This window comes from Plecotus auritus (assembly GCF_963455305.1).
Source record: "Plecotus auritus genome assembly, chromosome: 2".
NCBI classification, from domain to species: Eukaryota; Metazoa; Chordata; class Mammalia; order Chiroptera; family Vespertilionidae; genus Plecotus; species Plecotus auritus.
Window position 1 is genome coordinate 161896641 of NC_137771.1, and position 27648 is coordinate 161924288.

General features: G+C 39.6%; 1 protein-coding gene across 25 annotated transcripts in view; it reads right to left on the reverse strand.

The window, feature by feature from the left end:
* The window catches only part of ZBTB20 (zinc finger and BTB domain containing 20), a 913066-nt gene that overhangs the window by 176801 nt on the left and 708617 nt on the right, over positions 1–27648 (reverse strand). For 24 of the 25 annotated variants that reach the window (XM_080655527.1, XM_080655526.1, XM_080655530.1 and 21 more), the window contains one exon: positions 2958–2997. The gene's annotated coding sequence lies outside the window, so the exon portion shown is untranslated. Of the gene's footprint in view, positions 1–2957; positions 2998–11176; positions 11337–27648 lie in introns of those variants that run through there. The other variant, XM_080655542.1, reaches the window with a different exon arrangement.

Below are 27648 nucleotides of genomic sequence, written 5' to 3' on the forward strand. Positions count from 1 at the left end.
ATACCTCCATCTCAGCTTCTACCATACGGTATAGCCTTTGTTTACTATTTATCTCCACTACCAGACTCTGAGAGTCTTAACAACAGGCAGCACTTCTTATTTATTTTGGAGTTCCAGGTATCAAGTATAGTGACTAGTTTTCCATAAATGTTTGTTGACTAAAAATGGAATAAAGAGCTGTGCATGATAATTAATCAAAAACAAACCAAGCAGTAGTATTAGCTTCTATAGGCATGTTAGGAGCCTCTTAGCAATCTAATGAAGCTAGAAGATCCCAGAAGTAAGGTACTTTCTGAAGGTTATCACAGGGGGAGTGAAAGAGGGAAAGGTAGATGGTGGGATGGAGAACATCTTGTTAACAGAGAATGCCACTAAAGCAGTGAATTTTATGCTTCTTCAACACTTAGTATTAATAGGTATTATTCACAGAATGATCAGAGTATGAACTGCATGGAGGCCTAACGTATAAGAACCCGTTTCCCACATAGGGCAGGTCTGTGATACCTGCTTTAAGGCAGCAGGGTAGGTTATCGAGGGCTCCGCTGCACCTCATTTCTGCTAAATAATAATGAAATGGAAAACTCTTGGGGGAACATATGGAACCTATTTATCCTATTGAAATCTGTGTCACATCCAGATTAGGACTTTGGGCTAACTGCAGTGCCAAGAGAGAAGGTCAAGCAGGCAGAACTTAACCCCTGTCTGAAGGAGGCCATTGCAGAGACTCCAGGAGCTAGAAGCACTGGGGAGATAATGCTCTGACCTGTTTCCAGGAACTTTGCCTTTCCCTTTGATGGGCATCTGGGACACCACCTCTGGAGTCATCAGCAGTGTCTGTGGGGCACTTGAGGACAGCAGGACTGTCACAGGCCCTGCCACCCTTGAGATAAAGGCAGGCGCTGCCACCCTTGAGATAAAGGCAGGCCTCAGAATTTGGAACAATCCCTGCGAGCATAAAGATTGGCCCAGGGGTAAGACCAGGTTCGTGGGTACGTGAATGGGTTATCAGCCCATTACAGGTCATTCTCCAGCCTTATTTCTAGTTAAAAACTAGGATCTCTCTACAAGCTGCTCAGCTGATGGTTGACATAGTATAGAATCACTTTCACATTTTCCTATGAATCAGAGACAGCCTTTCAATTACATTTTTTTATCTCCAAGGTCTCCCTCTTGATCTCTAATCCGTGACACAGGCCTCCAGTCCCCTGTACTGTTGTGTCTGAGGCTTGCTCTACAATGCTGACGTCATAATAGCTGAGCTGTGCGGGCAGGAGTGCACTGTGCTGACTCATCCCGGTGATGTGAGGATTAATGCCTTGTCTAACACAGAGCTATTATGTGAACTGTTTTTACACAAAGAACTGTAACAAAAATGATTTGCCAGCCAGAGGACTAGAAATAGGCAGTGCGAGGTAGCTGGGGCAGGGATGCAGAGACATAAAGTGGTAACCATCAGCATGTACATTGACACCCTCTGAAGCACTGACAGACCCACTCTGTCAACACCGAGAATAGGAAACAACAAGACTGTCAGGGGCAGGGAGGACCCACCCCTGCTGCATAAATGCATTATGCACAGCACCAGTCTTCCGGGAGTTTAATCAATCTCCTTTTTCTGTCAAATAACTGTCAGTTTAGACTTTAGCCTGAGCATCCTTTGGAGGATTCTGCTCCCCTAAATATATTTAACTAGCTTCTAAGAATATTACTGGAAGCCACACACAAGCAAAAGAGCCACAGGGACCCCCCTTCTGTGCAAATGATTACAACACTAGAAATATCTGGGAGTGAGGACTCAGTGAGGTAAGATAGGATGTTGTGAATAAGGAACCAGCTGTGCTCACTGAAGAGTGGGAAACAGCTGGAAGAAATCGCTTATTTAAATAAATAAATGATTACTTATCAAAGAAGGTGATGCCACTACCTGTAGCATCTCTTGGGTGGGGTCTCATGCAGTGACTTTGATTATTTAGGTTCATTGACCCAGAACCTCTTTCAAGCAGCTCAAAATAAAATTTATCCAAAATCATTCAGTGCAGCCTAGTTTGGGCTTCAAATAATAAATATTACTGTGGTATCATCTATAATCAAGTTATTTTTTTCTCTCCAAACGACCTGCATCTTTTCTAAAACAGAATGGCACCTTTTATAAACCTCCTGGTGCATGTAATCCTGGATTTCTCTATCCATTTTTTCCCCCTGAACTTTACAACTTCACACATAATTTTATCTAAATGGCTGAAGTCTTGTACTTCTCAGTAAAAGGATATTAGAAATTTGGTCAATAAATAAAAGCTCTGATCTGGAAGCTGAAATTAAAAACAATTGAACCACCTAGCCAGTGTGGCTTGGTGGATTGAGTGTTGTCTCATGCACCAGGAGGTCGCAGGTTCGATTCTCGGTCAGGGCACATGCCTGGGGTTTCAGGCTCAATCCCCAGTGGGGGCTGTGCAGGAGGCAGATGATCGAAGTTTTTCTCTCATCTATGTTTCTATCTCTCTTTCCCTCTCCCTTCCTCTCTTTCTCTCTCTCTCAAATCAACAGAAAACATATTTAAACAACAACAACTTTGAACCTAGGGATGGGTATATAACTGAAGAATACATAATTGGCCATTGACCGACAGTGGAGCAACAGCCCCGTTGTTGAGGATATCTGGCTGAGGAATGTGAGCTACAGGGTAGAGGAGCAGTGACTTTTGCAAACAGCAGCTGTGGCTCAGTAAAAAGCAATCTTTACAGAAGTCCAGTCGCTGGGGCCACTGGTCTTTTCAGGCACCTCATGGATGGCAACTGCTACCCCCACCAACAGCATCGACTCCAAACACAGAACAATCTACTGCATGCTGAAGAAGTGCCGGAAACCACAACGAAGTCAACTAGATAACATGATAAGAAAGACCCAAATTCCCCACATCTGACACTGTTTTAAAAAGTAAAGAAAGCACTTTTACTTACATAAAGAGAAGGGGCAGGCTGCAGACTGATGGTCAAGGAACTGAAAATCAGAAAAAAAAACAAGGAATTAAAAATGAACCCAATGATACTAAGGGGAGAAGAAAAGCAAATCTAAATAAATGTATAGATGGGGCTGGTTGCTCCTAAAGGATGAGCTGCAGGAGCCCATAGAAGGAGATCCAACTTCATAACATTTTCAAAAGGTGTGACCTTCTGCTCTCCGACCAACACAGTACTCCCCACCCCAAGAAATGCCAACCTCATTCTGATCTGAATCATATGAGTATTTTGTAGGGCTGTGCTGCGCACTAGAGTAGCCACTAGCCACATTTATTTATTTAAATAATTAATTACAATTTAATGAAAGCTTAAATGTTTAGTTCCCCTATCACCCTAGTGACATATTCAGTGCCCAGAAGATTCTCTGGACAAATTCACCACTTCCATGTCTTGTCAACCTAACTTGAAGACTTGGGTTGGTGCTGGCTGAGGACTTGGTACTGCCTCTTCTACCCCATCTCACCAGCCAAGCAATGTCCCCTCTGACAAAATTATATTAAGATAAAACATCTGTCTCCCAAAACATATCTCTAATGATGACAACTTCAGGTTTGGGAGAGTTGACCTTAACAGTTTCTCATTCTATATTTCATATTATTAATTCTCCTTTTTAATCTTCAACTCACAAGACCAATAAGCTATAAGGACTGGTCTGCTCACCATTGTTTTGATAGCTTCTCTTATAGAAGAATAAGACTGAAGTAACAGAAGATCCATGAGAAATTAATAAACCAAACAATGATGCTGAGAAAACAAAGCAGGTATCCCCACCTCCATCCCATTCAAATGTATCAAGGACTTAACACTGATTGCATTCTTGTCTCTCTGACACCATGATTTTAACTACTTCACATAAGGCTTCCAGAAATATGCAAAACAAACCATATTAAAAGAGATCAAGAAGGATCTGATTAAATAACTCAGCACAGAATAAGGCTAAAGCAGAAAAATGGCAATTAAAGAGACTTCACTTCTCAGCAAATTTTCTGGACAAAGTCTGATTGCAGAAGTTCCTCCAAAAAAAGTTTCTCCTTCATTTCCAAGGTGAAACCCTGTTCATGCACATGCAAGTATAAAGGTGGTGTTGCTCTCCATGGACAAGAAGGATTAAGATGAAAATCCAGGCATAACGTATGCGAAGAGAGGTTGGGGTCTACAATGCTTTCAAAGTGTTTCACAAAAATGATGAGTCCAATGAAAATTTTAAGCAAGATAATTAGATTATTTATGATTCATTGAAAGTACATACAAACCTGAAATGTGTATCATATATGACTGACTAATCTTCAAAGACTTCAAAGCTCTAAGTTTTGTTACATTCTAGTCTCTTCTGCAAGCCAGGATCCTAGACCATTGTAGGGTGCATCTTTTAAAATATTTTTCTTTCCCTCCCTCCTTCTCTCCCTCCTTCCTTTCTCCTTCTTCTTCCTCCCTCCCTCTTTCCCTCCCTTCTTTTGTCCTTCCCTTGCTCCCTCCCTCCCTTCCTTCTTTTTCCTCCCTCTCCCCCAACTTTTTTTGAGCTTGAAGAGAAAGACAAAAATATGATTAGTGGTTATATATGAAATATGCTCACTTATTTTTTTCTGTTGCATGTTATAAACTCAATAACTCCAAGTAATATAATATGCTATTTTTAAATTGTACTTTGTATTTATGTTCTTATATCTAAGCACATAATGTCCCTTTCTAAATTTCAAGGAGCATTTTTTCTCATAAAAGTTAATCAGTCAAAATGAATTTTTTGATGTGATCAGAAGAGATCAATGTAAATTGTACCCAGACTGACTAATAAATCCAAGGCCTGGAATAAAAAAAAACACACACAAAAAAAACTCTTTTTGGATGTCAAATGACACACAGGCTGTCAATGACAGGAATCCAAGATGGGGAGAAAAATCACAGTGTGTTATGTCACAGTCTAAGACAAATTCAAGGCAAGTGAAATCACAGATTTTATTGGATATAATTGTCTTTATATATTAATGGAAAACAATAATACCAATCCCAAATTTAATATTAAGGCTACATATTTAATCTCAGAGTTCTTATACAATTCATAAATGTTCATAAACGTCAAAAGGCCCCGACTTCTTGATTGAATTTCAATCTGCTAGGCAATTTTGAGAATATGTATTAATCTCTACAGGTTTATTTTTGTTCAGTTCAAATTGTTATTTTATTGATATGCATCCTTTCTACCTTATATGTCTGTAAGTTGTTTTCATCTGAAATGCAAAGAATTATCTATAATAGTTTTGCATGAGATAAAAAAACATTAGCATTGAGCATGCTAGGTTCCAAGCACAAATATCTAGCAAGGAATATGTAACTGCAAAGCTCAGAGGAATCAGGACCTTAAAATGTGGTGAAAGAGGCAAGAACAGAGAGGGGGTGACTGTGGAAGTCTAATCTTAGTTTCGTGATTTCCAAGTGGAAATTATTATATACTATCAATCTCCAAGGAACTAAAAGTATTACTAATTGTAACTTAAATATCAGTCAATTCTGATTCCAATTTATGTAATATTTTAGGGTAACAGTGATAAAGATCTCAGTGAGAATCCTTTCCCTTAGAGACTCCCCCAAAACACCAAGTTTCAAGGAGCTCCCAGACTCCATGAAGGTCATCCAGGAATTCCAGGTTAGTAACCCTAAGGGGAGGATGAGAAAAAGCTCTTTCAATTCTACTGCTCATTGCCTCTAGGACAAGCATGTCAAACTAGTGGCCCACAACGAATATTTTTGCGGCCCAGCCAATATAACGGTATGTAAGAAACATTTTAATAAAAATTTTGTAACTTAATTTTTACAATATCCTGTTATACATAATTATTTGTAATGAACTACAACGTTCGCTAATGACTGATTACTATAATCGTGCTGCATTCATTTCCCTTATGCACCTTACGCGCAGGTGCACCATTACTCTCCACTAATACTAGCAGCGAATATTTTAGCAGCCGATTGCCATGTCATTAGTCTTGTACTGACTTGTTTGGTGTGCTCAACAGGAAATATTTTGCTTTCAGAGAACAACAAAAAAAAATAGGTTTATTTGCATTATGCTTATTAATTTGTGCAGTTATTCAGTGTCTGGTAAGTTAATGTTCAATAAAATATTAATTTTTATTATACCATTCTATTATTTTATGTTAAGGATTACTCATTTATTTCAGCCCTTTGTATTCAGCAGGTCTCTATCAAAAGAAACCTACATTTCTATGAAAATTGAAGCTTTATTTTTTGTGGCCCACATAAACTTAAACCTTGTTTAATTGGCCCGTGTTAGCCTTTGAGTTTGACATGCTTGTTCTGGGAATTTTTTTCCAAGTTGCTATATGCTGAAGCCAGGAGTAACCAAATGTATAGAAATTACCTGGGTGAGTGAGTATGGCTAGAAACACACAGATTAAGGGCCTCCCAGACTCTGACCTTCCTAATCCTTTATACTTTCTTTCCTTTTTTTTTTTTTTTTTAAGTCCAAAGAGCCTTAGTAACAATGAGATAGAGAAGTAGTGAGCAGATAAATGATAGCGTTACTATTAATTGAGTATTCTGTGGCTTCAGGCATCCTGCTAAGTAAATGCTTCTCAAGTTTGATTATGGGCCTATCCAGGGAGGTGGAGTCAAGCAACTGGAGTACAAAAGCCACAAAATAAATAATAAAGACATGGTTGTCTATTTGGTGGGGCAGTTGTCCTTGTGGCTAAGTACATAATTTAAACTCTTATTTGTTCATGTATTCATTTATCCAGTAACTATTTCTTAAATGTTATAGAAGAAATAAAACAGATACTCTTCTTGGCTTCATAGAATTTCCATTTTAGTGAAATAAACAAGACTATATTGAGGAGTAGAATGCAAATCTGTATGTATTTTTAGGGTGAAACCTGAGACCTCGCTGACAAGTCTCATTTGTGGCACGCTGCTTCAGGCAATGTCCCCAGCACCCCGAGTATTGGATCAGTCACTCTACTAGAAGAATTTGAAAAGCAGCATTAACTGTCTATCACTTAATCCTAACTACACAAGTAAATACCCTTACTTCCAATTGACTGGAGAGATTAAAAGGAGATTTGAAAAATTGGGAAACTTACCCCAAATCACATAGCTGCTGGGATCTGAATGAGGCTGTACCATTCCAAAGTCTACATATTTTTAACCACTAAATTACACTACCTCTAGGTGGTTCCCACTTTATGTTTTCCCTTGAAATCTGGGCTCATTCAGGATTTCGGAGGCTAGTTTAAGCTTCGCCTTTGGAAGAAGACAGGTTTGGCTTGATTTGCATTCTAAATATTTCACAGTGGTAAGGGAAAGCTATTATTATATCCATTTTATGGTGCGGAAGCTGAGCCACTTGCCAGCTGAGGTATCTGGCTGGGTTAAAAACAGAATCCCAGTCGTCAGTTTCTCATTCCTCTTGACTAACTCCAAGACTAAGTGCTGGTACTGTCCAAGGGCTTTTCTGCACATGAAATTCACCCCGGCTGATAAAGAGTGAGACAGACTTTGCTAAGAGAAAATAATAGTGCAATAAAAATATGGAAATAAAAAATTGGTTACTTTTAAGCATTGTGAATAGCAAAGGGAGAGCTTATTCATCACAAATGAATCAGAAAATCAGAATGTGTCACAGCACTAATGACAGAACTGAAGAATTCGGAAAACCTGAAGTTCAACACTTATCGTTCCATCTGAAGAGGGTAAATGGAGTGACAACAAGACAGAAATGACCTCTTAGACAGGACTTTAATCTTTCTGATCTTCTTTCTTCAACGACTGTCTCTAGAAGCTAGGTGGATTTACATCTTTGCTTTTTATGGGTCAAGAGAATATTTTGATATCCTTTTAATGTTATAGAAGTATTGTGTTAATTAATTCATATGTGGGAGTCATTCCAAATAGCAGGATGAAGATTTTTACCTTATTGATTTTTCTAATCCCTTTCTGGCTCCCAGTGTTTTCTAAGGATGAGGTACTATGGGGTTTTTAGATTCACGTGCCTGTTAGAGTGAGTGCCAGCTTCATAGGTTCCTGTCAATTGATATTCCATCTTCACTCTGGACACATGATTTCCTTAATCTGACAGATTCAAGAAATTTTCTGCTAGATTTAATGACTTTTCATGCACCCTAGATGTGGAAACTTTTAATTCTCTGTTTCCTACCTGGCAAAGATTTACAAGTTAAAGTCAGATGGAAGGTTTAGTCAGAGGTGCACACATAGCAGGTGTAATCGCCAACTAGGTACATTGGGGTCTTCTGCAGACAAGTTTCTTGAAGTATTTTCATTCCTTTTTGTCAGTCTTAAGAATACTATAAAATGCCACAAATGGTCATTCGTATTTTGGGATCTGCTTTTCAAGACCATCCATTTTTTTAATCTATCTTGAGAAGAACAATAAGAAAATCACAGTGATGCCTTACCTTTTCCTAATAAGCTATGCTAACTCTGAATGAAGTCTACCTTCACAAACTTAGATGATCAAATCATGACTAATAAAATGAGAGAATTCAGAAACTAAAGTTCAGTAATTAGGTCTGAGACTGTTTCTGAGCCTGAGACATTGTTGAGATACAACTGGCTACTCCATTCAACCACACACAAATCCTCCTGAACCTTCCTGATTCTTACAGGTATCGGGCCTGAGAGATTAAATGAAGTAAAAGCAGTAGTGAGAGGGGAGGCAGGGACTGAATTTGTCTATTGCATTTAGGATGATTTAAAAAATATATATTTTATTGATTTTTTACAGAGAGGAAGGGAGAGGGATAGAGAGTTAGAAACATCGATGAGAGAGAAACATCGATCATCTGCCTCTTGCACACCTCCCACTGGGGATGTGCCCACAACCAAGGTACATGCCCTTGACCGGAATCGAACCTGGGACCCTTCAGTCCTCAGGCCGACACTCCATCCACTGAGCCAAACCGGTTAGGGCAGGATGATTTTTTATACCTCCTAAAATAGACCAAAGTCTATGGCATTATGATATTCAGGAGCTTGCTATAATCTGATCCCAAATAACTTTTCCCTTCATACCTCAAAGTCCTGAAGTTGTAGCTTTATGGATTCCAAATGGATACCAGGACCATTTACTATAGTACACTGATGTCCTTTAGGGGATGCTTAATAGGTCTGGCATTGCTATCATGTGGTGCAATCAATTGGAAACACTTGGTCACAATGCTGCTCACAAACGGCCATTAATGACATTTGGTACAAAAAAGGTTGTGCCTATTATAGGGCAAACTCATCCAGAGACTCCTTGGTGTGTCACACAGAAAGTAGCATGTTAGTGGGACAGAGGGCTTTGGAATAATTATGGGCACAGTAGGAAAAAGAAACATCCAGAACAGTGTGAAAAGAAGGCTTTCTTTACTCAAATGGTTCATTCAAATGTTTTTTTTTTCTTTTTTTAAATATAAAGAGAAAAATCATGACACAAAATTTATATCAAAAAATACAGATTAAGCAGGTACTTATACCTGATGGTTTATTAGATACTAAACCTAGAGGACAACATGGGCAAAATTTGTGGTTTAAAGACTCATCAGTATCTTTTCATAATATAGATTAAAAATGTTACTTTTGTCCTTGTCACCACCAACTATTTGCTTAAGAGCATCCAAGATCTTTCACAATCTGGCCCCAATCCACCTCTCTCACTTTTTTTTTGTTTGTTTTGTTTTCTCACTACTGTTTCCTTACATTCTGTGACAGGCTATTTGCTCCTAGCTGAACATACCTGGGACATCTTGGACACTGAGCCTTTGCTCGCGGTTTACACTTGAATCTCCCAAGCCTAGCATCTTAACCTAAACACAGCATGACACTTCGTTTGTTGAATAAGTGCTATCTATCTATTTTAGGAGACAAAGATGGTCGAAAAAAAAGTTGCTAAATCAGTAAATAAATAGCACCAGAGAGAGGTCAAGGAAAAGTTAATTTTAGTGAGTTTTAGGAGTGGGGGCAAGATGAGTTTGAAGATTAAGAAAACTGATGCTCTTTATTCTTGGGTCTAGCCAATACTATGAGTCAGTTACTTTTTTGGGGAACAAGTTTCAACCTCAAGGTTAAATGAACACAAATCCTCTGTCCATCAGCAGATAATGAAAAAGCTGTGGCTATTTTCACATCGGCATAGTAACATGAAAATATGCAATGCTGTTCTCAGAGGCATGGTATATGACAGAACTTTTAAAAATAGTCCTCTTTGCCACTCTTGTACAGAAAGAGCTATAAAAACAAGAGTAAATGTTTAAAAACTGGGATAATTTCACTTAGGAAAAAAAGAGCTGAGGTATATCTTCATAGTTTTCTGACTATAAGAAGAGCTGTTATAAAGAGGATAATTATTGTTATTTTTGTCCTAGAGAAAAATGATATTAAACTGTCCAGTGAATAATTAAAATTAAGACTTAAAGATGAACAACCTAAATGCACAAGTGGTAAATAACAAAGTAGATTGCTAAGAGCAGTCAAGAAATTTAAAAATAGGAAAGATCCTCATCTATTTTGGTTGGAATAAAGGCAGTTCTGCCTCCACTCAGGAAGATGAATTCAATAACTTCTTTCATCTTATTTAGTTCTAAAGGATTACAAAATCCCATAAGACATTGACTCTAAAAGTTGTACAGAATCACCAACACAGTTGAATAAAATACATTAGTTTGAAAAGTATTAGGCAATACAGAGAGTCTGTAAGTTACTGAATTCAAAATAGTATAAAAAATGCTTACGTTTCAACTTGGGAATTATGATTCAATTTGCCAAGTGTATATGACACAAATAGAATTGAGGAAAAACACACTTCAATCTACTATAGTTTTAACATAATAATTACCTAAAAGTAAAACATTCTAACAATTCTTTTATGTCTGAGAAATTTAGCTGAATATTTCATAAACCTGGTATGAATATGCATATAAGCTCAATCTCCAATTTTAAAAAAAGTTAAAAAAAATGACCAGAAAATAATATAAGAACTCACTATCATTATTGCCAGGACTATCTTCGAAGACATCAGTAGAACCAAGGAATGAGTCCCTTTAAGTGACCCAAACAGGTCCCATGTGACTAAGAATGTAAATCTCACAACAGACCCAGAAAAAGCTCTAACAGGGGTGGCAAGTTACTGGCTTTCTTGTCTTTACCTTGCAGCTTGGAGCTCGGCTGAAGTGTCCATTACATACAGCACACAGGATTAGATGAACAGTTCCAATGACCTTGTCTGAACCAAATTCACTTAAAGCAGTTTGCCACATATCTTAAATAGAAGATGAGCCCATTCTCTCTGTGGCCCAGATTTGGACTGGATCACTGAACTATTGCCCAACTCTTATAAGCAAAGCACTAACATGTACCAATCAACAGGCAGCCCATAGCGGAGGCATCAGGAAGGTCAAAATACACTCACATAAGAAATTGGCAGTACATTATAGAAGAAAGCTATTTCTAAAGACGGACTTTGGCTGTTAAAGCTTTTAAGTGTTGTTATTCAACCTTTGTTAGGGAAAAAATCAGTCCCAGTGTAACTTGTAAAGATCCAGTTAGAAAAAAAAGAGATAGAGAGAAATGCAGTTTTATTTTGCAACCCATTATTTTCATAAGAACACGAATAAAAGAGATAAACTATGCCAATTTCTCCATAGCTGACTTGTTACAGGATATTGTTCTAGTCTTCACTAATGACTGCTTGAGATTGGTTATTACTGTGATCAGGAGTTGGGAGGACAGAGGTCTAAGGCCTTTGAAAAGAAACATTTTGTTCAGTATCCACAGAAAATAAAGGCAGCATTAAGCTAACTGACAACCTAACTAGGACAATGGCTGGTGCACATAGCCATTGCTGTGCTGTTTCAAAAGACAGGAATGAATGGAACAGCAAAGGTGTCAAACTACCCAGCAACTTGAATTTTGAAAAGCTATGCTACAATATGCTGATAATGTAGGTTGTTAGAATTCATAAAACTTATGCCTGGACTCCCTCCCTCCCTTCCTTCTTATTTCCACATCCATCGGCCACTGAAGAGAAACAAACAGATGCGACTGAGACTGCCTCTTTGGGTACACTCTCTGTCACTCTCCATCCCCCTATCCCCAACTTGCTCTCAGTTATCTGAAAAGTTATTAACTTAATTGCTTGATACTTCCCCTCAGGAGAATTTGCATTTTCTCAACTATCTCTACTCTAAGATCCAAATTCAGGTTTTTGCACAGGTGATGAGGTCTGAGGGAGGTATTTGGTGACTGTGTGTTTGTGTGTGGTGGTGGACTCTGTTCTGGATTCTTCCAATTTCTCAGTCAAGGGCATCACCTGCTTCCTCAGTTCAAGAAGCCAATGTTACTTATAGTTCAACTGCAAATGAAGACATGCATACATCAGATATATTTTTTCTATCAGCAGTTATAATAATTTAGGGACTTTCTACCCATATACTCCCTACTGATGTCAGAGTAATTTAGGCAGGAATGTGAGAAAACATAAATATACTCAAACTTTACTAACAGTTCTTTTTTAGTGATTTCCTCAGGGTTCGTCTCCATTGGTTCCTGGCTCTTCGTTAGCCTCTGCTCAAGGAGACTTTTCCACACACAATATCTGTCTGCCCTAAAAACTCTGCCTGTGAAATGTTCTTATTAATACCTGAATTCCTGCATTCATGAGGATGTTGTGTGCTCTTTCACCCCCACTTCATGAAAGGATTAGATTGTAAACAACCTAGTGGGAATGCTTCAGGGCAAACCATGGCAGAGCTGATCTCAGCAGGCAGGCAACCTGTGGCAGTCTATGAATGCAATTATGGAAAGGGAAAGGATTCACCCACACTTTCAGAAAGAAATGATATTGTTTCCAAGAGGAGGCCTAGAAAATAAAGCACATTAAAAGAAACTGAGCGAAGTCCTCACTTTGTTGTCTCTAAAGGTGATCCATTTGTGCCCCAGTCTGCAGGTTCATAGCTTTCTTTCCATTTTGTAAGTCTGCACATGCATGGTTTCTCCTGCAGGATTTGGTCCTAAGAAGTGACCCACCTATAACTCTAGAGCTAATTAACCCCATACCAAGAATTTTTTCTCATTTCACACATCCACTCCACTCTTTAAAGGACCCAGCAGTGTATGAGCAGGGGATTTATTTTTTTCTCGGTGAGGAAAGCATGGTGATGGGAGGGCTGGGATGTAGCTGCTCTAATTCAAAACTACATGTGACCCTAAAACATTACCAAATAACATTTTATTTGAAAGTGTGGAAATGCTAAAATATATTTGAATTAAACCCTTTCATGTTATTCATCCAACTTACTGTTGTTTCTATTTTAAATAAGTAATACATAATAAATACTGAGGTAGAAAAATTGGATCTATGTCCAGAAAAAATTCTTTTTAAAAATCCCATTTTCCCCTAGCCGGTTTTGCTCAGTGGATAGAGCATCAGCCCATGGACTGAAGGGTTCCAGGTTCTATTCCAGTCAAGGACATATGCCTTAGTTCAATCCCCGCCCCAGTTGGGCACATGTGGAAGGCAACCAGTCTATGTGTATCTTTCACATCTATGTCTCTCTCTCTCTCTGTCTCTCCCCCTTCCTTCTACTCTCTCTAAAAATCAATGGAAATATATCCTCGGGTGAGGATTAACAAAAATAAATAAATAAATAAATAAATAAATAAATATCACAATTTACTGGAAAAAATTTAAAAAGACCCACAGCCTCCTCCTTATCTTTAGTAGTTTCAAGAGAAGGTTCCAACAAGAACAATGACATAACTCATCTTTTTTTCCATTCCAAGGAATAGGCTCATGATTTTCAAGTTTTTCATTTTTGCCAAAGTGAGTACCTTGAAAACTCTAAGATGATCACTGTTGTCTAACTTTTCTAAAAAGAAAAAGAAAGGGGAACATGATGATGGAGGGTGATTTAATGGAATCAGCTTGTCAACATGATTAAACGGGAAAAGCTTTTACAGAATGTGTCCACATGCTGGAATAAAGAAACTTTAACATCATGTATATAGTACAGAATGGTTTTTGTCATACCAAAAGAAAGGAATATCATTAATTTAGACAGTAAGTGTGAGGTTCTGTTAAAAACCTCCATGGAAAAATCATAGAACTACATCCTGGACAGGCAAGTGGAGCCAGACAATTTCTAGTTCTCTTACAAGCTACCCAAAGAGCTATCAGATTTTAAGTCTGTTATATCTGGTACATGATAAGAAAAACTCTGGGTTATTCCCTCAGCTATACTTGTTCATGGTCTCAGGGTCTCAGAGTTTTAAAGAGTTACACATAAACGGACAAGAAAATGACCTCTCCTATTCCCATCTTAGTTAGGCCAACTATCAGATCACTCTCATTCTCAAAAGCATGTGTGGCAAATTTTCCCATTTTGGTAGGACATGGTCATAGAGAGTGCAAAGTCTTGTGTGAACTTTCGACCTCATTTTCCTCTGAGAAGTGATTTAAGCTTCTCAAAGGCATGGCTGCCAACTGGGAGTGTCAGGTGGATAAAACTGGCCTAAAAGGCAAAACACAGGGTACAATGAGGCACAGTTTGTTTTTATTTACACTGGTCAGAAATTTTATATTTGACATGCAGCCTAATTCCAGCACGTACATCTGTGCCTCCAGCCTTTGGCTGGAACTGCCTCACCCGTCATCCTTCAATAGGGTTGTTATGATGTCAAAGACTCCTTCCTGCCCATGAGACTTTTCCAGGTTCCCAGATGCTTAGGATTCCAGGATTTACCATGGCCTATGAGGCCAAACTCTCACTACCTCTCTGAACTTACTTCCCATCATTTTCATGCAAAGATGTTCCAACTGGCAACGTAGGGAGTAGATAGAAATAGGAATATGTATGGGGATTAAAAGGAAAAAATCAATAAAAATTAGTAATCATGCCCTTGTTGCTAGTAAATTTCAGCTCTCTCACTAGAAAGATAACTGTATTTATAACTGAGCTTCCCTTGAGGGATTGCTTTAGATAAGGGAGAACATGCAAAGCATTGCCCAGATGGAGGCAGGTATTCATCCATTAATTTAACAGGTATTATTTTTAGTTTATTATTAATTATTGTGCTAATTAGACTCCACTCCTGCTCTCAAGGATCTTCCACTCTTACATATGTTTTAGAGAGTTTTCATGTTTCCATGCTTACTGGTAGGTTATTAGCCCACTTAGGTAAATTATGATAAATATAACAACCTCTCTTCCTATTCCTTACACAATCTTTTCAATTGCCCCGTGTCATCCATTAAGCCCTCATGAGTGATCTGACCCTTTGTGGTCTATATTACTAACTTAGCTAATTTTCACTTAGATAAGAAACCCCTTGACTCCCAACTATTATTTCTCAAACAGCCAAGAAAATATTATAAAAGTCTTCCCAGAACTATTTAAGTATTTAAAATGGGTCATAATCTTATGCAAGTCATCTCAGTCTCAGAGAGGAATGAATGGAACACATGTCCCTGTGCTCCTTATAAGGAGGTGCCTACACATCTATTTTCATCGTTTCTGAACCTAGATAACTTAGGTCAACGTCAGTGAACATGGTATAAACCCTCCTTAGTTTGTTCAGCTTTTTATTCCTCCTCATATCCTTTTAAACAAAAATGTAAGAATTTAATAAAGTACAGAGCAGCAAATGTTCTCTCCCTGTTTCTTTTTAGATATTTCCTTCTTACATAAACAGTGTTGATGGAATTATAAACACCATTGTTCTACCTCCATGTTAATATTCTTATTATCTTGCATAAACAGAGGTAATAAATACATACATGACACCAATCAATCCCTCTTTAAAAAATGCAGGTTTCAGCTTTCTAAACAGTGGAGGAAGAATTAATGAATTCAACATGTAGTTTACCTGTTTATATTTTGAATGTTGATAAAGTAAAACCAAATTACTGCTTAAGCTCTTTTCACACTTACATCAGCCATTAACACTCTCCATTCAGCACGGGGTTTGGGGGGGAACTAACGGCACTGGGTCCAAGTCCCCAGAGTCAGTGGGTAAGGCGGGTGAGGGGCTTGCTTGGCAGGCAAGAGAGGATGTTTAGCTGGTAGGGCAGGAGATTTTGAATGATTGGGTAGGGAGCAGATATTTCTGGCAGTGAAAGGAATATTTTTTTGTAGAACAAGTGGCCAAGAAGAGGTCATCTGGGGGCATAAGAGAGAGAGGAATATCAAACCCAAACATAGATGTGCTCTGAGGGGACTGGGGAAAAGGGAAATCTCTATTTTTCCTTCTCCTCATTGGTTTCCCTTCTTCCCTAGAGTGCTTTCTCTTTCCATCAACACTTCATACTCTTCCCCCTCCATCCTTCAGGTCTTTGCTCTGCCTCTTTATAACAAAGAAACATTTAGAAACAATAGGTGACAGTGAGACCAACAACAACAACAACAACAACAACAAAAAGGAATTTAGAGAAGGTGTGATAATACATTGCACATTTATATATACAAGAGAATACAACCTTATATGATTAACCATGAACTAGAATCTAGGAGTTTTGAGATTTAAAATATTCATGGTATGTCTAGTTATATTAACCTCCAGACCAGTTGGTTTTTAGCACTGCAGGAAAGAGTTATAAGAGAATCATGAGCAGGAAAAGAAACAAGGTGTGGTGGTGATGGTGAAATTATCTAAAGATTTATATTTGAAAAGAAAACGGGACTTCTTCAACTTGTCTATTGAAATGCCCTCCAAATTGTTTTTTGAACTTAGATGTAAACAATATCAAGAGAAGCAGCTTAGAAATTCTCATAGGGTTTAGGAAACTTCTAAACCCTGAGCATTATGTTCATCATAGTCACTCAAGCAAGTAAAGGATAACTAGAGCATGGAACCTGGCAGTAAGTAAGAGGAGTGGTTTACTTTGACAGTCTGACCTACAGAAGCAGGCAGGGCCCACAGGAGCAGCAGTCTCCTTATGAATACCATACAGAGATACCATATGTTTATGTGAATGCATAGGACATGAAGGATTAGCTAATAGTGTCATCTGCAAGGTATATAAAAAGCATTCCCTAATTAAACATCAACTTGTTACCCTGTCTTCTTGGGGAAAAACTCCAATACAAAGCTTATGGAAATACTTTATTTGGTCATTGGGTGGGAAAGGTTGCTGAGACATATGACAAAAAATTCAATGCCTAAAAGCCAAGAGGAAGAAAGGAGAAGGGTGCCAACTCTGGGGACTCTAACAGAAAAAATAAAGGAACTTAAAATAAGAGAAATAAAAGAGCATAATTTGAGGGAAATATCAGTACATTTTTGGAATCTGAGGGAAAAATTAAAAAGCATTTGCCTCTTGTCAGTTATCTTCATTGCCCCATGGGAAGTTCCTATTTGTCTACTTTTATATACACGAGGACATTCTTTTCCTAAGAACCAGGCTTCCATGCTAATGGTGGTAATGATGGCAACCTTGAGTTACTGGCAAAGTTGGAATGAAACCTTGACCTCCAGGCCATGTTCCTGACTCCAGTCTATGACCTCCAAAGTGTTCAGTCTGTTTTTGGTGGTTTCTCTGGAACCAATGACAAATGATATGTGTATAGCAGTAGGCTTCCTCCTTGGGATATATAAGCCTCCAGAAAACAAGTACTCTACCTTCTCACTATGACTTTTTCATTTTTATTTGTTTTCTCTTTTCTCCTACACTACTAATCTCCACTTTCTTCTCTACCAGTCCAGACCCTCATGGTTAACTATAAAGACATCCACCAGCTCCATCAGTTCCCTCATCTGTGGTTCTCAACTGTACCTAGCCAATTCTTGAGCCTAGATGAACCCGTTCCTGTGTGTCCTCCTCAGCTCCCAGGCTGCTGAGCAAAGCAGGAGAAAAAGGAAAACAAAACAAAACTGTACAGCTCAATGCTCCTCCAGAGTCCTGGTTTCCAATTTGAGCTGGGGGTTCAGAAGTACTTTACAACTATTTATTTGTTCCTATTCAGTTTCCTTTTCATGTCTCAGTTTCCATTTATCACTCTAATTAACTTCTTATAACTCACCTCCTACCCTTCATTAACCTCTCTTTTTTTCAGAGAAGACAGAGGCCATCAAATTGCATTCCCATCACTTCTGTCATAACCCACCCATAACATTTCAAAGACTTTTCTCTGTCACCGATGGCCTCCTCCAGAAGCTTATTATATCAATTACTCCTTCTTTCTTCTATATTTTCCTACTGCCTGCCAACATGCTTCAGCAGCCGTAACCATAACTAACAAACAAAAGACCACATTTTATGGACCTAATTTTTCCCTCTTTTGTACCACCTTCAAGTTTCCTAAACGGATTTATTTCTCAACACAGTAAAATCTGGTTTCTCTGTCTAGCTGTTTCTTATTACACTACTAAGAAAGACCCACAGGCTCCTCCTTATCTTTACAGTTTCAAGAGAAGGTTCCAATGAGAAGAATGACATAACCCAAAATCTCTGAATTGCTAGTTCCCAAGGTCCATTCTTTAACCTCCTTGTTTTATTTCTTTCTTTTTAAAGTAAGGTTCATTGACGAATATTTTACATACATTAAATTTACCCTTTTTATACACTTCTACAGTTCAAGAAGTTTTGACTTCTGTGCTGGTTCCTTGATGACTATAAAGTCAAGTCCAAATGCCTTTGATTCACATACAAACCCCTTCAGAATCTCAAGCAGTGTTACCCACACAACCCACTGTCTGGTCACAACCATTTAACAAAGTTTGCTATGTACATTCATGCCTCTTGGACTTACTTCATGTTTCTTCTATAAATACACAAGTTTTCATGTAATATAGCAAATGATGTTAACATCACTATGTCAATATCCAAAAGAATCATAAAACTAGATGTTATTTTGAGAATTTAATGTTTTCAAAATAGAAGTTAAACTTTAAAATATTGCTACCTGAAGATCGCCATTATTTTAGTGTCATGAGTTGAACTGTGTCTCCCCCCTTCCCCACCCCAAATTCATTTGTTGGAGTTCTAGCCTTTAGTAACAGAATGTGACCTTATTTGGGAATAGTGTCATTGCAAACATGATTAATGAAGTTAAGACAAAGTAATCCTGAATTAGGGTGGATCCGTAAGGTATAAGTATATGACTGGTATCCTTATACAAGAGAACAGGGTGATGTTTCTATAAGTCAAGAAACACCAAAGGTTCTAGTAAACCATCAGAAGTTAGGAGAGAGGCATGGAACAGATTCCTCTTGGAGCCCTCAGAAGGAATCAAGTCTGCTCACACTTTAATCTTGGGTGTCTAGCCCCAAGAACTGAGAGCAATAAATTTGTTGTTAAGATACCCAGTTTTGTGGCACTTTGCTAGGCAGCCCTGTACTTTAACATACTTAGTAAATAAATCATATCTGGGTATACTGAAATACTAATTAGCTCATTCATTCATCAGATACTTATTGGGTACTTACAATGTGCTAGGCGCTGGACTAGGTAGGATATTAAGATGTGTGGCATCTCAAAATATACTTGTTGAATGAATTAATAAACACATCATAATTCTGAAGTTTTGGTGTACTCATGAGCAATTTATCAATCAATATAGGATTGATTGAATGCCTACCATCTATTTATTTAACCAATATTTAATGAATACCTACTATGTGTCAAATACCATTCTAGACACAGAGGAAAAAGTTATTGATAGGACAAGTTCTTCACCTTCATAAGGCTTAAATTCTAATGGGGGAAACAGACATCAAACAAGAAAACAAGACAAATCATGTAATTCCACTCTGTGCCCCACTGACAATCATAAGCATTTATTCTCTAAAGCCCCAACTCTTGAACAATGTTCCGGGCATTAGTAATATTTAAAAAATATTCCTAAATACCATGTCCTGTTAGTCCCCTTCCATTCCTACAATCTCTATATAAGCCTGAAATATCCCTAAGATATATGAACTTAAGCAGTTCTCTAGACTTTCTGCTTTAAGCATGATTTTAGGAGTTTACATGTTACTTCAGAATCTATAAAATAATGATCAACACAATGAAGTCTGAGAGTGGGGGAGGTGTACTGCACAGAGAGCACAGGTTGTTAAGTATTTGTGCAGACATCCCCAAAAGCTGGGTTTCTCAGTCAGTCAGTTATTGAACACGTGTTTCTTAATCACTTACTATGTGCCAGCCCCTTGCTGAAGATAGTACAACTGTGGAGAGAACTGGCATGGCTCTGAGCCCCACTGAGCTTACATTCTAAAGGGAACACCTGAACGGCTACCTTTCCATAACTACAAATGTGGTGAGGCTACATGATGAGTGCAGGAGAGCACCTGGGTCAGGGGTCTTGGAGGCTTCCTGAGAAAGTGATGCCTGAATACTACTTTGGGCATTTGTTAGAGCAGGGAACATGCAGTTCTGTTTCCTGTTCCTCATCCTTTCATCCACGTGCACACATTTCAAATACTTGAAAGTGTTCTTCAAATATATTAAGAACATCAAAACTAAACATGAGAGGACTCTCCAGAAGACAGGGTTCAAAAATAGAAGGTGGAAAAAACCCTCCTAATCTCACCATTTGTTTTGAAAACACCCAAAATGATTAAAACATATTTTAAACTAAACCATATGAACTAATCACTTGCCAAGTTTCATTTTTAAATCAGAGTCATTTTTGATGTTCATAAACTGAAAAAAGAGTCCTCAAATATGAACTCGTGTTTTTCTTTTCCTGGCCCTCAGTTGGCTTGGAGTATTTGTCGTGAGATTGCAGGAAGGGAGAGGGATCCACTGGTCAGACATGTGTGGCAGAATGTAAGCTCCACAAGATCAGGGCATTGTTTGTGCAGAGCTGTATGCCTGATACACAGAGGAGTGCCTGGAAGATAGCAGGGACCTAGTGAATACCTGCTGAGTGACTAACTGCATGAATAGTGTGGGGCCTTTGAAGGAATACTCCAGCTCGCATTTCATACGCACACCACACTGTGCTTTAGGCCAGTAGTTCTTAACCTGGGCAATGTTTGCCCCCATCAGGGGATCTTTGGCCAATGTTATAAAGTCCTGCTTCAGGCCCTGTGGTTCTATTGGGCTGTACCTGACAGTGTGGCCTCCATACCTTTGGGAGAAAGTTCAGTCCTGGAGCATCCTTGCTTCATTCGAATTCCCTTAAGGACCCAAGGAACTGTCCCACCTAAACCGTGCTCAGAGACAGGCATTTCTGCATTTTGTCCTTCCTGGGTCTACTAGTATATGCAGTCGCTGGGGAAAGCACCTGAAAAAGTCTATCTCTACAATGTCAGTGAGTAATTTCTATAGCTTATTGGAATTAGCCTGAGCTTATCTAAGAATACAAGTATATCCCCATGTCAGTAAAATTAGCTTATTTAGAGACTAGTCATGAATCTGCAAGAAGAAGGAATGTCCACCCCTAACTCAACAAGTTTATCCACCTCTGGTCGGGATCTGCACACAAGCTTCGTTTTATTCATGATTAGTGACCCGGTACATAGATTCATGCACATTGAAAGGAAATTAATTAAAAGGTAGCTGGTGGGGCGGGAATGGGTGAGACGCTGGACATGCCCTGGAGCCAACTTCCTGCGGTCCCTCTCCGGACCCACATGGAGTGATGCCATGGCTCGAAGAGCATCTGCGGAATGAGTGGGGTCCCTCCAGCAGGTGGGGTCTCTCGACCTGGCCTGCAGGGATCAGGCTGAAACTGGCTCTCTGACATCCCCTGAGAGGTCCCGGAGTGCGAGAGGGCACTCTGCAAAGTTGCTGTTGTAAAGGGTGTGGAACGCAAACACAAGTGTGCAGTAAACCAGATTTGGGGTTGACAGTGCCCCAGCAACAACATAACCCACAGCTGAAGGTGGAATTGTGCGGCCCCACGAGGAATCAACTCCCTCCTCTCTGGTTTTGGGGTGCATCACCCGAGACCCGGCAGCTCCTGCATTAAGTATCTGCCCCTTGGTGGTCAGTGCATATCATAGCAACTGCTCATACGGTTGGACACTTAGCATATTAGCCATATGTATATGAGGCCCATTGCACAAAATTTGTGCACTGGGGTAGGGGGGTGTCCCTCTCCAATCTGGGATCCCTCTCACAATCCAGGACTGCTGGCTCCTAACCACTCACCTGCCTGCCAGCCTGATTGCCCCTAACCGCTCCCCTGCCCACCCTATTGACACCTAACTGCTCCCCTGCCGGCCTGATAGCCCCCAACTGCCCTCCCCTGTTAACCCAATCGCCTCCAACTGCCCTCCCCTGTCGGCCAGATCACCCCCAACTGCCTCCCCTGCAGGCCTAGTCCCCCTGCAATGGCCCTCTCTTGCAGGCTTGGTCCACCTCCAACTGCCTTCCCCTGCCAGTCATCTTGTGACAACGTGGGGGTGGCCATCTTGTGAGAACGTGGGAGTGGCCATCTTGTGGCAGTCATCTTGTGACGATGTGGGGTGGCCATCTTGTGAGGGTGTGAGGGTCAATCTGCATATTACCTCTTTATTATATAGGATAGATAGGTAAGATCAACTTTAAGAATTCCACCACAACCCACTGTTGTGCTTATAGAGAGTCTGGGTTTATAGCCTTTCCTTTGCTTCCTTCCTTGCCCTGCATATGAAAGAGTAGTATGTGATTCTGGTTTCAGTGGAGAGACATCCATGGTGCCAGAGGAGTATATGTGCCAATTTCCCCAATGATGGTTGCTCTAGTCGTCTTGGTGTTGTGGCATATGTCCCATTACCATAGAGACTGCACACACCAACAGTGTAGCCTTACAATTGATGGAGAAGACACATTTTGTACCTTTTTTTGGAGGAATACAGATAAAAGAAACAACGGGAGACTGCCAATAAAGAGGCACTGCAAAGAGGAGTCCCTGATAATCATAGTTTTAGAAATGTGGGACAACAGAAATTATAACAACTACTATAAAACCAACAAACTTCCCATGCAAAGGCTGCCTCTGTCAGGAAAATTTCAAGTCGAGGAGAAAGAACAGGTATAGGTATCCTATCTAATAAAAGAGTAATATGCAAATTAACTCCACTACACCCACAAGCCACACCCACCAGACAATCAGGAGTGAGTATGCAAATTAACCCAACCAAGATGGCTGCGGCCACGGAGCAAGCAGGAGGCTTGGGTTTCCCTGGCAATGGAGGAAGCCAAGCTTTCCTCACACCCTGGCAGGCCCAGGCCTCCACTCAAGGTTACAAAGTTTCAATTATAGAAGATAAATAAATCCCAACAAAAATGGCAGCAGCCACGGAGCTGGAGAGAGCAGAAGGCTTGGGTTGTCCCCGGCATTGGAGGAAGCCAAGCTCCCGCAGCCCTGGCCTGCCTTGGCCTCCACTACAAAGTTGCAATTATAGAAGATAAATAAATCCCAGATATCAGGGTCTCCACTTGGGTCGCTGGGGGGTGTGGCCGGCCTGCAAACCACCACAGGCCCCTAGCCCAGGCCACCCCACGCTCCAAGGGAACCCTCACCCTGATCTGGGACACCCTTCAGAGCAAATCAGCTGGCCCCCACCCATGCACCAGGCCTCTATCCTATCTAATAAAAGAGTAATATGCAAATTGACCATCTCTCCAACACACAAGATGGCTGCCCCCATGTGGACACAAGATGGCCGCCACAAGATGGCCAGCAGGGGAGGGCAGTTACGGGTGACCAGGCCTGCAGGGGAGGGCAGTTAGGGGCAAACAGGCTGGCAGGGGCAGTTAGGCATCAATCACGCTGGCAGGGAAGTGGTTAGGGGGTGATCAGGCTGGCAGGCAGAAGCGGTTAGGGGCAATCAGGAAGGCAGGCAGACAAGCAGTTGGGAGCCAGCAGTCCTGGATTGTGAGAGGGATGTCCGACTGCCCTCGAGGGGTCCCAGGTTGGAGAGGGTGCAGGCTGGGCTGAGGGACACCCCCCCCCCAGTGCACGAATTTCATGCACCGGGCCTCTAGTTCTAAAATAAAAAAGTAAATAAACGAACCTACCATGGTGTAGAGGTGACAAAAGTAGTATAATCTCATTTATATGTGGAATATAATGAACAAAATAACCTAACAAACAAACTGGAAACAGACTCATGGATACAGAGGACAGACTGACAGCTGTCTGAGGGGAGGGGCTGGGGGCTGGGTGAGAAGGGTGAAGGAATTAAGCAAAGGAAAAAAAAACATCTCATGGACACAGACAACAATATGGTGATTACTAGAGGAAAGGGGGTTGTGGGAAGGTAGACGGTAAAGGGAATAGAAGGAGACTTGACTTGGGGTGGTAAACATACACTACAATATACAGATGATAGTAGAATTGTATACCTGAAACCTGTATCATTTTATTAACAAATGTCACACCAATAAATTCAATAAAAATAAAAATAAATAAATGATTCAAGGCAAGAAAAAAATGAATCTAGGAGAAAAATAAAATTGAAAGTTACATTTCTATAGGGTGGCTGACTTACAGGGAGGCTGGCCTTCAAAATAACTGAGTGCCTGTTTCCTTCCCCACAAGTAGAGAGAAAAAGAATACAGATAACTTCCCATCTACTTTTAAATCAGTTTCTCCTTAAACATCCCAATGGTTTGATGTCCTAACAAATGAATATGATGCACACCAGTCAAATAAAACCTGACAAAAATTCTTAGAGGATACATAAATAATGGAACATTGTTCACAATGCCAGCAGGCTCATTCCATAGTTTCTTAAAATAATGAGAGCTCAGAGTTCACTGACAGTGTGGTCTCAAGTATATACCTTTTCTCTGTGCACAGTTTTGAGGTATACAGTTATTACAGAGATAAAAGCATGTCTGCAGTGTAAAGGGTGCAGGTGTTGATTCATAGATGTTTTTAAATAGAAACAAAGGTTGGAGATAGGATGCAGGTTGGTGCAGGGGAAGAGTGGGGGTGAATCGAAGACAAAACCAGTCTACAAAAATGTCATATGAGTGATTATAATTTCCTTGATGTCCAGGTCTATATTTGGAAATGTATTACACATGCATTACACACATATCCACTGCTTATTGGAATCCCCATCTCCCACTTTTAATTACCATCATGTTAATATGTCTCAAATATATATTTTGAGCCATTAGTTTTCTCCTGACCTCTACTCCTCTATATCAAATGACCTACGGAACAACACCAATTGGATACTTCAACATGTCCAGAGCTGAATCATCTACTCTTCGAAGTTTCTCTTCCTTCTATGTTCCCTATGTAGGCAAGTAGCACCACCATTTGCCCAATGCCCAAGCTCCCCACTTGGGAATCATTTGTTGCTTTTCATCACCCCTCAAATAATCACCAGATCTGCAATTCTAATGGATTTTCTTTTAATAACAAAAGGAGGTTTTGGCATAGAAACCAGTATTTATAGTTAATTGGTTTTTAAACTATTGTGTGTCTGTGTCTATCTAAACACACATATATTATTCTATTTATTAATCTAATAATTTCAGTTTAAGGTAAGAAGTATCACTTTCAGGAAGGGTGAAGTTACTAGGTAGAAAATTTGGGATCTCAAACTATTTTACCTGTTAGGGGGCTGGAAGAATGGGAGGGTCTAACTTGAAAACATCTTCCAGAATGATTCTATCAGAGTCATCAATGAAAACACCAAATGTATTCGTAATAACTAGAATAATGAGGGATTCTAAGTCTATATTATACAAAGATAATTTTACAACTCATGTCCTCTATGTTCAATTTCCTTTTACCCAATTCTTTTCCAGTCATTTTCAGCTTTATAGAATGACAATGGTAGACACTATTTTGTTTCCCCCATCAACCAGGTTTCTTGATTCTAGTGACATTTTACTTATTGATGTTTCTCACATTTCTAGGTTTCTCATTCCCACTGCACCACGTTAGCTCGGGCCTCCATTATCTGTCACCTGTTAATACTGTAACAGTCCATTGTACTAAGTTCTCTTATGTTTCTGAGCCTTTTGCACATGTCACTACTTGTATCTAAAAGACCCTTATTCCCTGATAAACATTTACCAAATGAGAAAGTAATAAATGTTTTAGATGTTGCTGCTTTGGGTTCTGAACAGAAGTACTAGCCTATCTAATATTCTGGATAAGCCTGCATAAAATGCTCTTGCTTTCAAAATTAATTTTGAAGAATCTGAAAATTTTGCCATGGAGAATCATGGGGCCCATGCCACAATATTAAGTTTTACATTAATAGAAACACCTGCCAACTCAGGGGAAAAAACACACACTCATTCCTTTTCTTAGTTCATCTAGCAAATATTTACTGAACACCCTTTATGAACCAGGCACTGTTCTAGACACTGAGGATTTCTTCAAGTATAACACAGGAAAATAAACAACAACTTCAAACCAAAAAACCAAAAACCTGCCCTCATGGGGCTTTATATTCTGGGGTAAGAGGAAATAAATATATAAATAAAACATATCTAAAGGGAAGAGTGCTATTAAGAAGAATGAATCAGAGGAATTGGTACCATTTTAAACATCGTGGTTATGAAAGGCCTTACTTAGGAGTAAAAAAATAAACAAAGACCTGAAGATGGAGAGCAAACCGGTTTTATCTTGGGGAAGCATTGCAGGCAGTGCGAGAAGCAAGTGCAAAGGCCCTGAAGTAAAATATATGGAAAGCAAGGAGGATAATGAAACTTGAGAGGAGTGAGCAAGGGCCCAGAAGTAACAGGGAAACGGAACGTGCAGGGCCTTCTGGACAATTGTAAAGGCTTTGGCTTTTCCTCTGGGTAGATGGGGAGCCGTTGGAGAGTTCTGAGCAGAGGAGTGACATGCAATTACATTACATAATTACAAAGAATCACTCTGGCTGCAGCTTTGAGAGTAGACTGTAAGTGGCAAGGCCAGAAGCAGGGAAGATAATTAGGAGGCTATTGCAATAACCCAGGCAAGAGATGATAATAGTTTGATTTGGGGTAGTAGTGGTGGTGAAAATGAAAAGTGGTTAGACGTGTGTGTATTTTGAAGACAGACCTGTAGAATTTGTTGACAGGTTGGATTTGTGAGAGAAATAAAGGGTTGGGAGATAAATAAAATTTTACTTGAGCAACTCTAAGGATGGAGATGCTATTTGCTGAGGTGGGGAAGACTGTGTCATTTGTTGGGTAAAATAAGAAATTCCACTTGAGGATGTTAAATTTGTGATAACTATTAGACTTATAGTGAGATATTGAGTAGGTAGTTGAATATATGAGAATTCAGAGTAAAGGCTTCAATTAGAGATATAAGCTTGAACCATACGCTTATATGTGATAATTAAGGGAGTGATTAGAAATAAAGAAGAAGTTCAAGGATTGAGCCCTAGGACTCTCTGATGTTTCTGCATTGGGGAAGTGAGAATATGCCAGAAAGGAGGTCTTTCAGGTAGGGAAAAAATCAGGTGAGTGTGGAGAATTAAAGCCAAGTGAAGAAAGTGTTTTAATGAAGAAAGAATAAAGAGCCATGTGAAATGCTGCTGAGAGATCAAGAAAGTTGAAGACTGCAAATTGGCTCATGGATTTGTGACATGGAAGGCCCTGGTGATCCTAGCGTGAACAGTTTTACTATACTGGTGAGTGCAAAAGATAGAGAAGAATCAAGAGAGGATTAGAAAATAGAATTGGAGAGTGTCTATAGTGATTATAGCCATTTATTGAGAAGTTTTG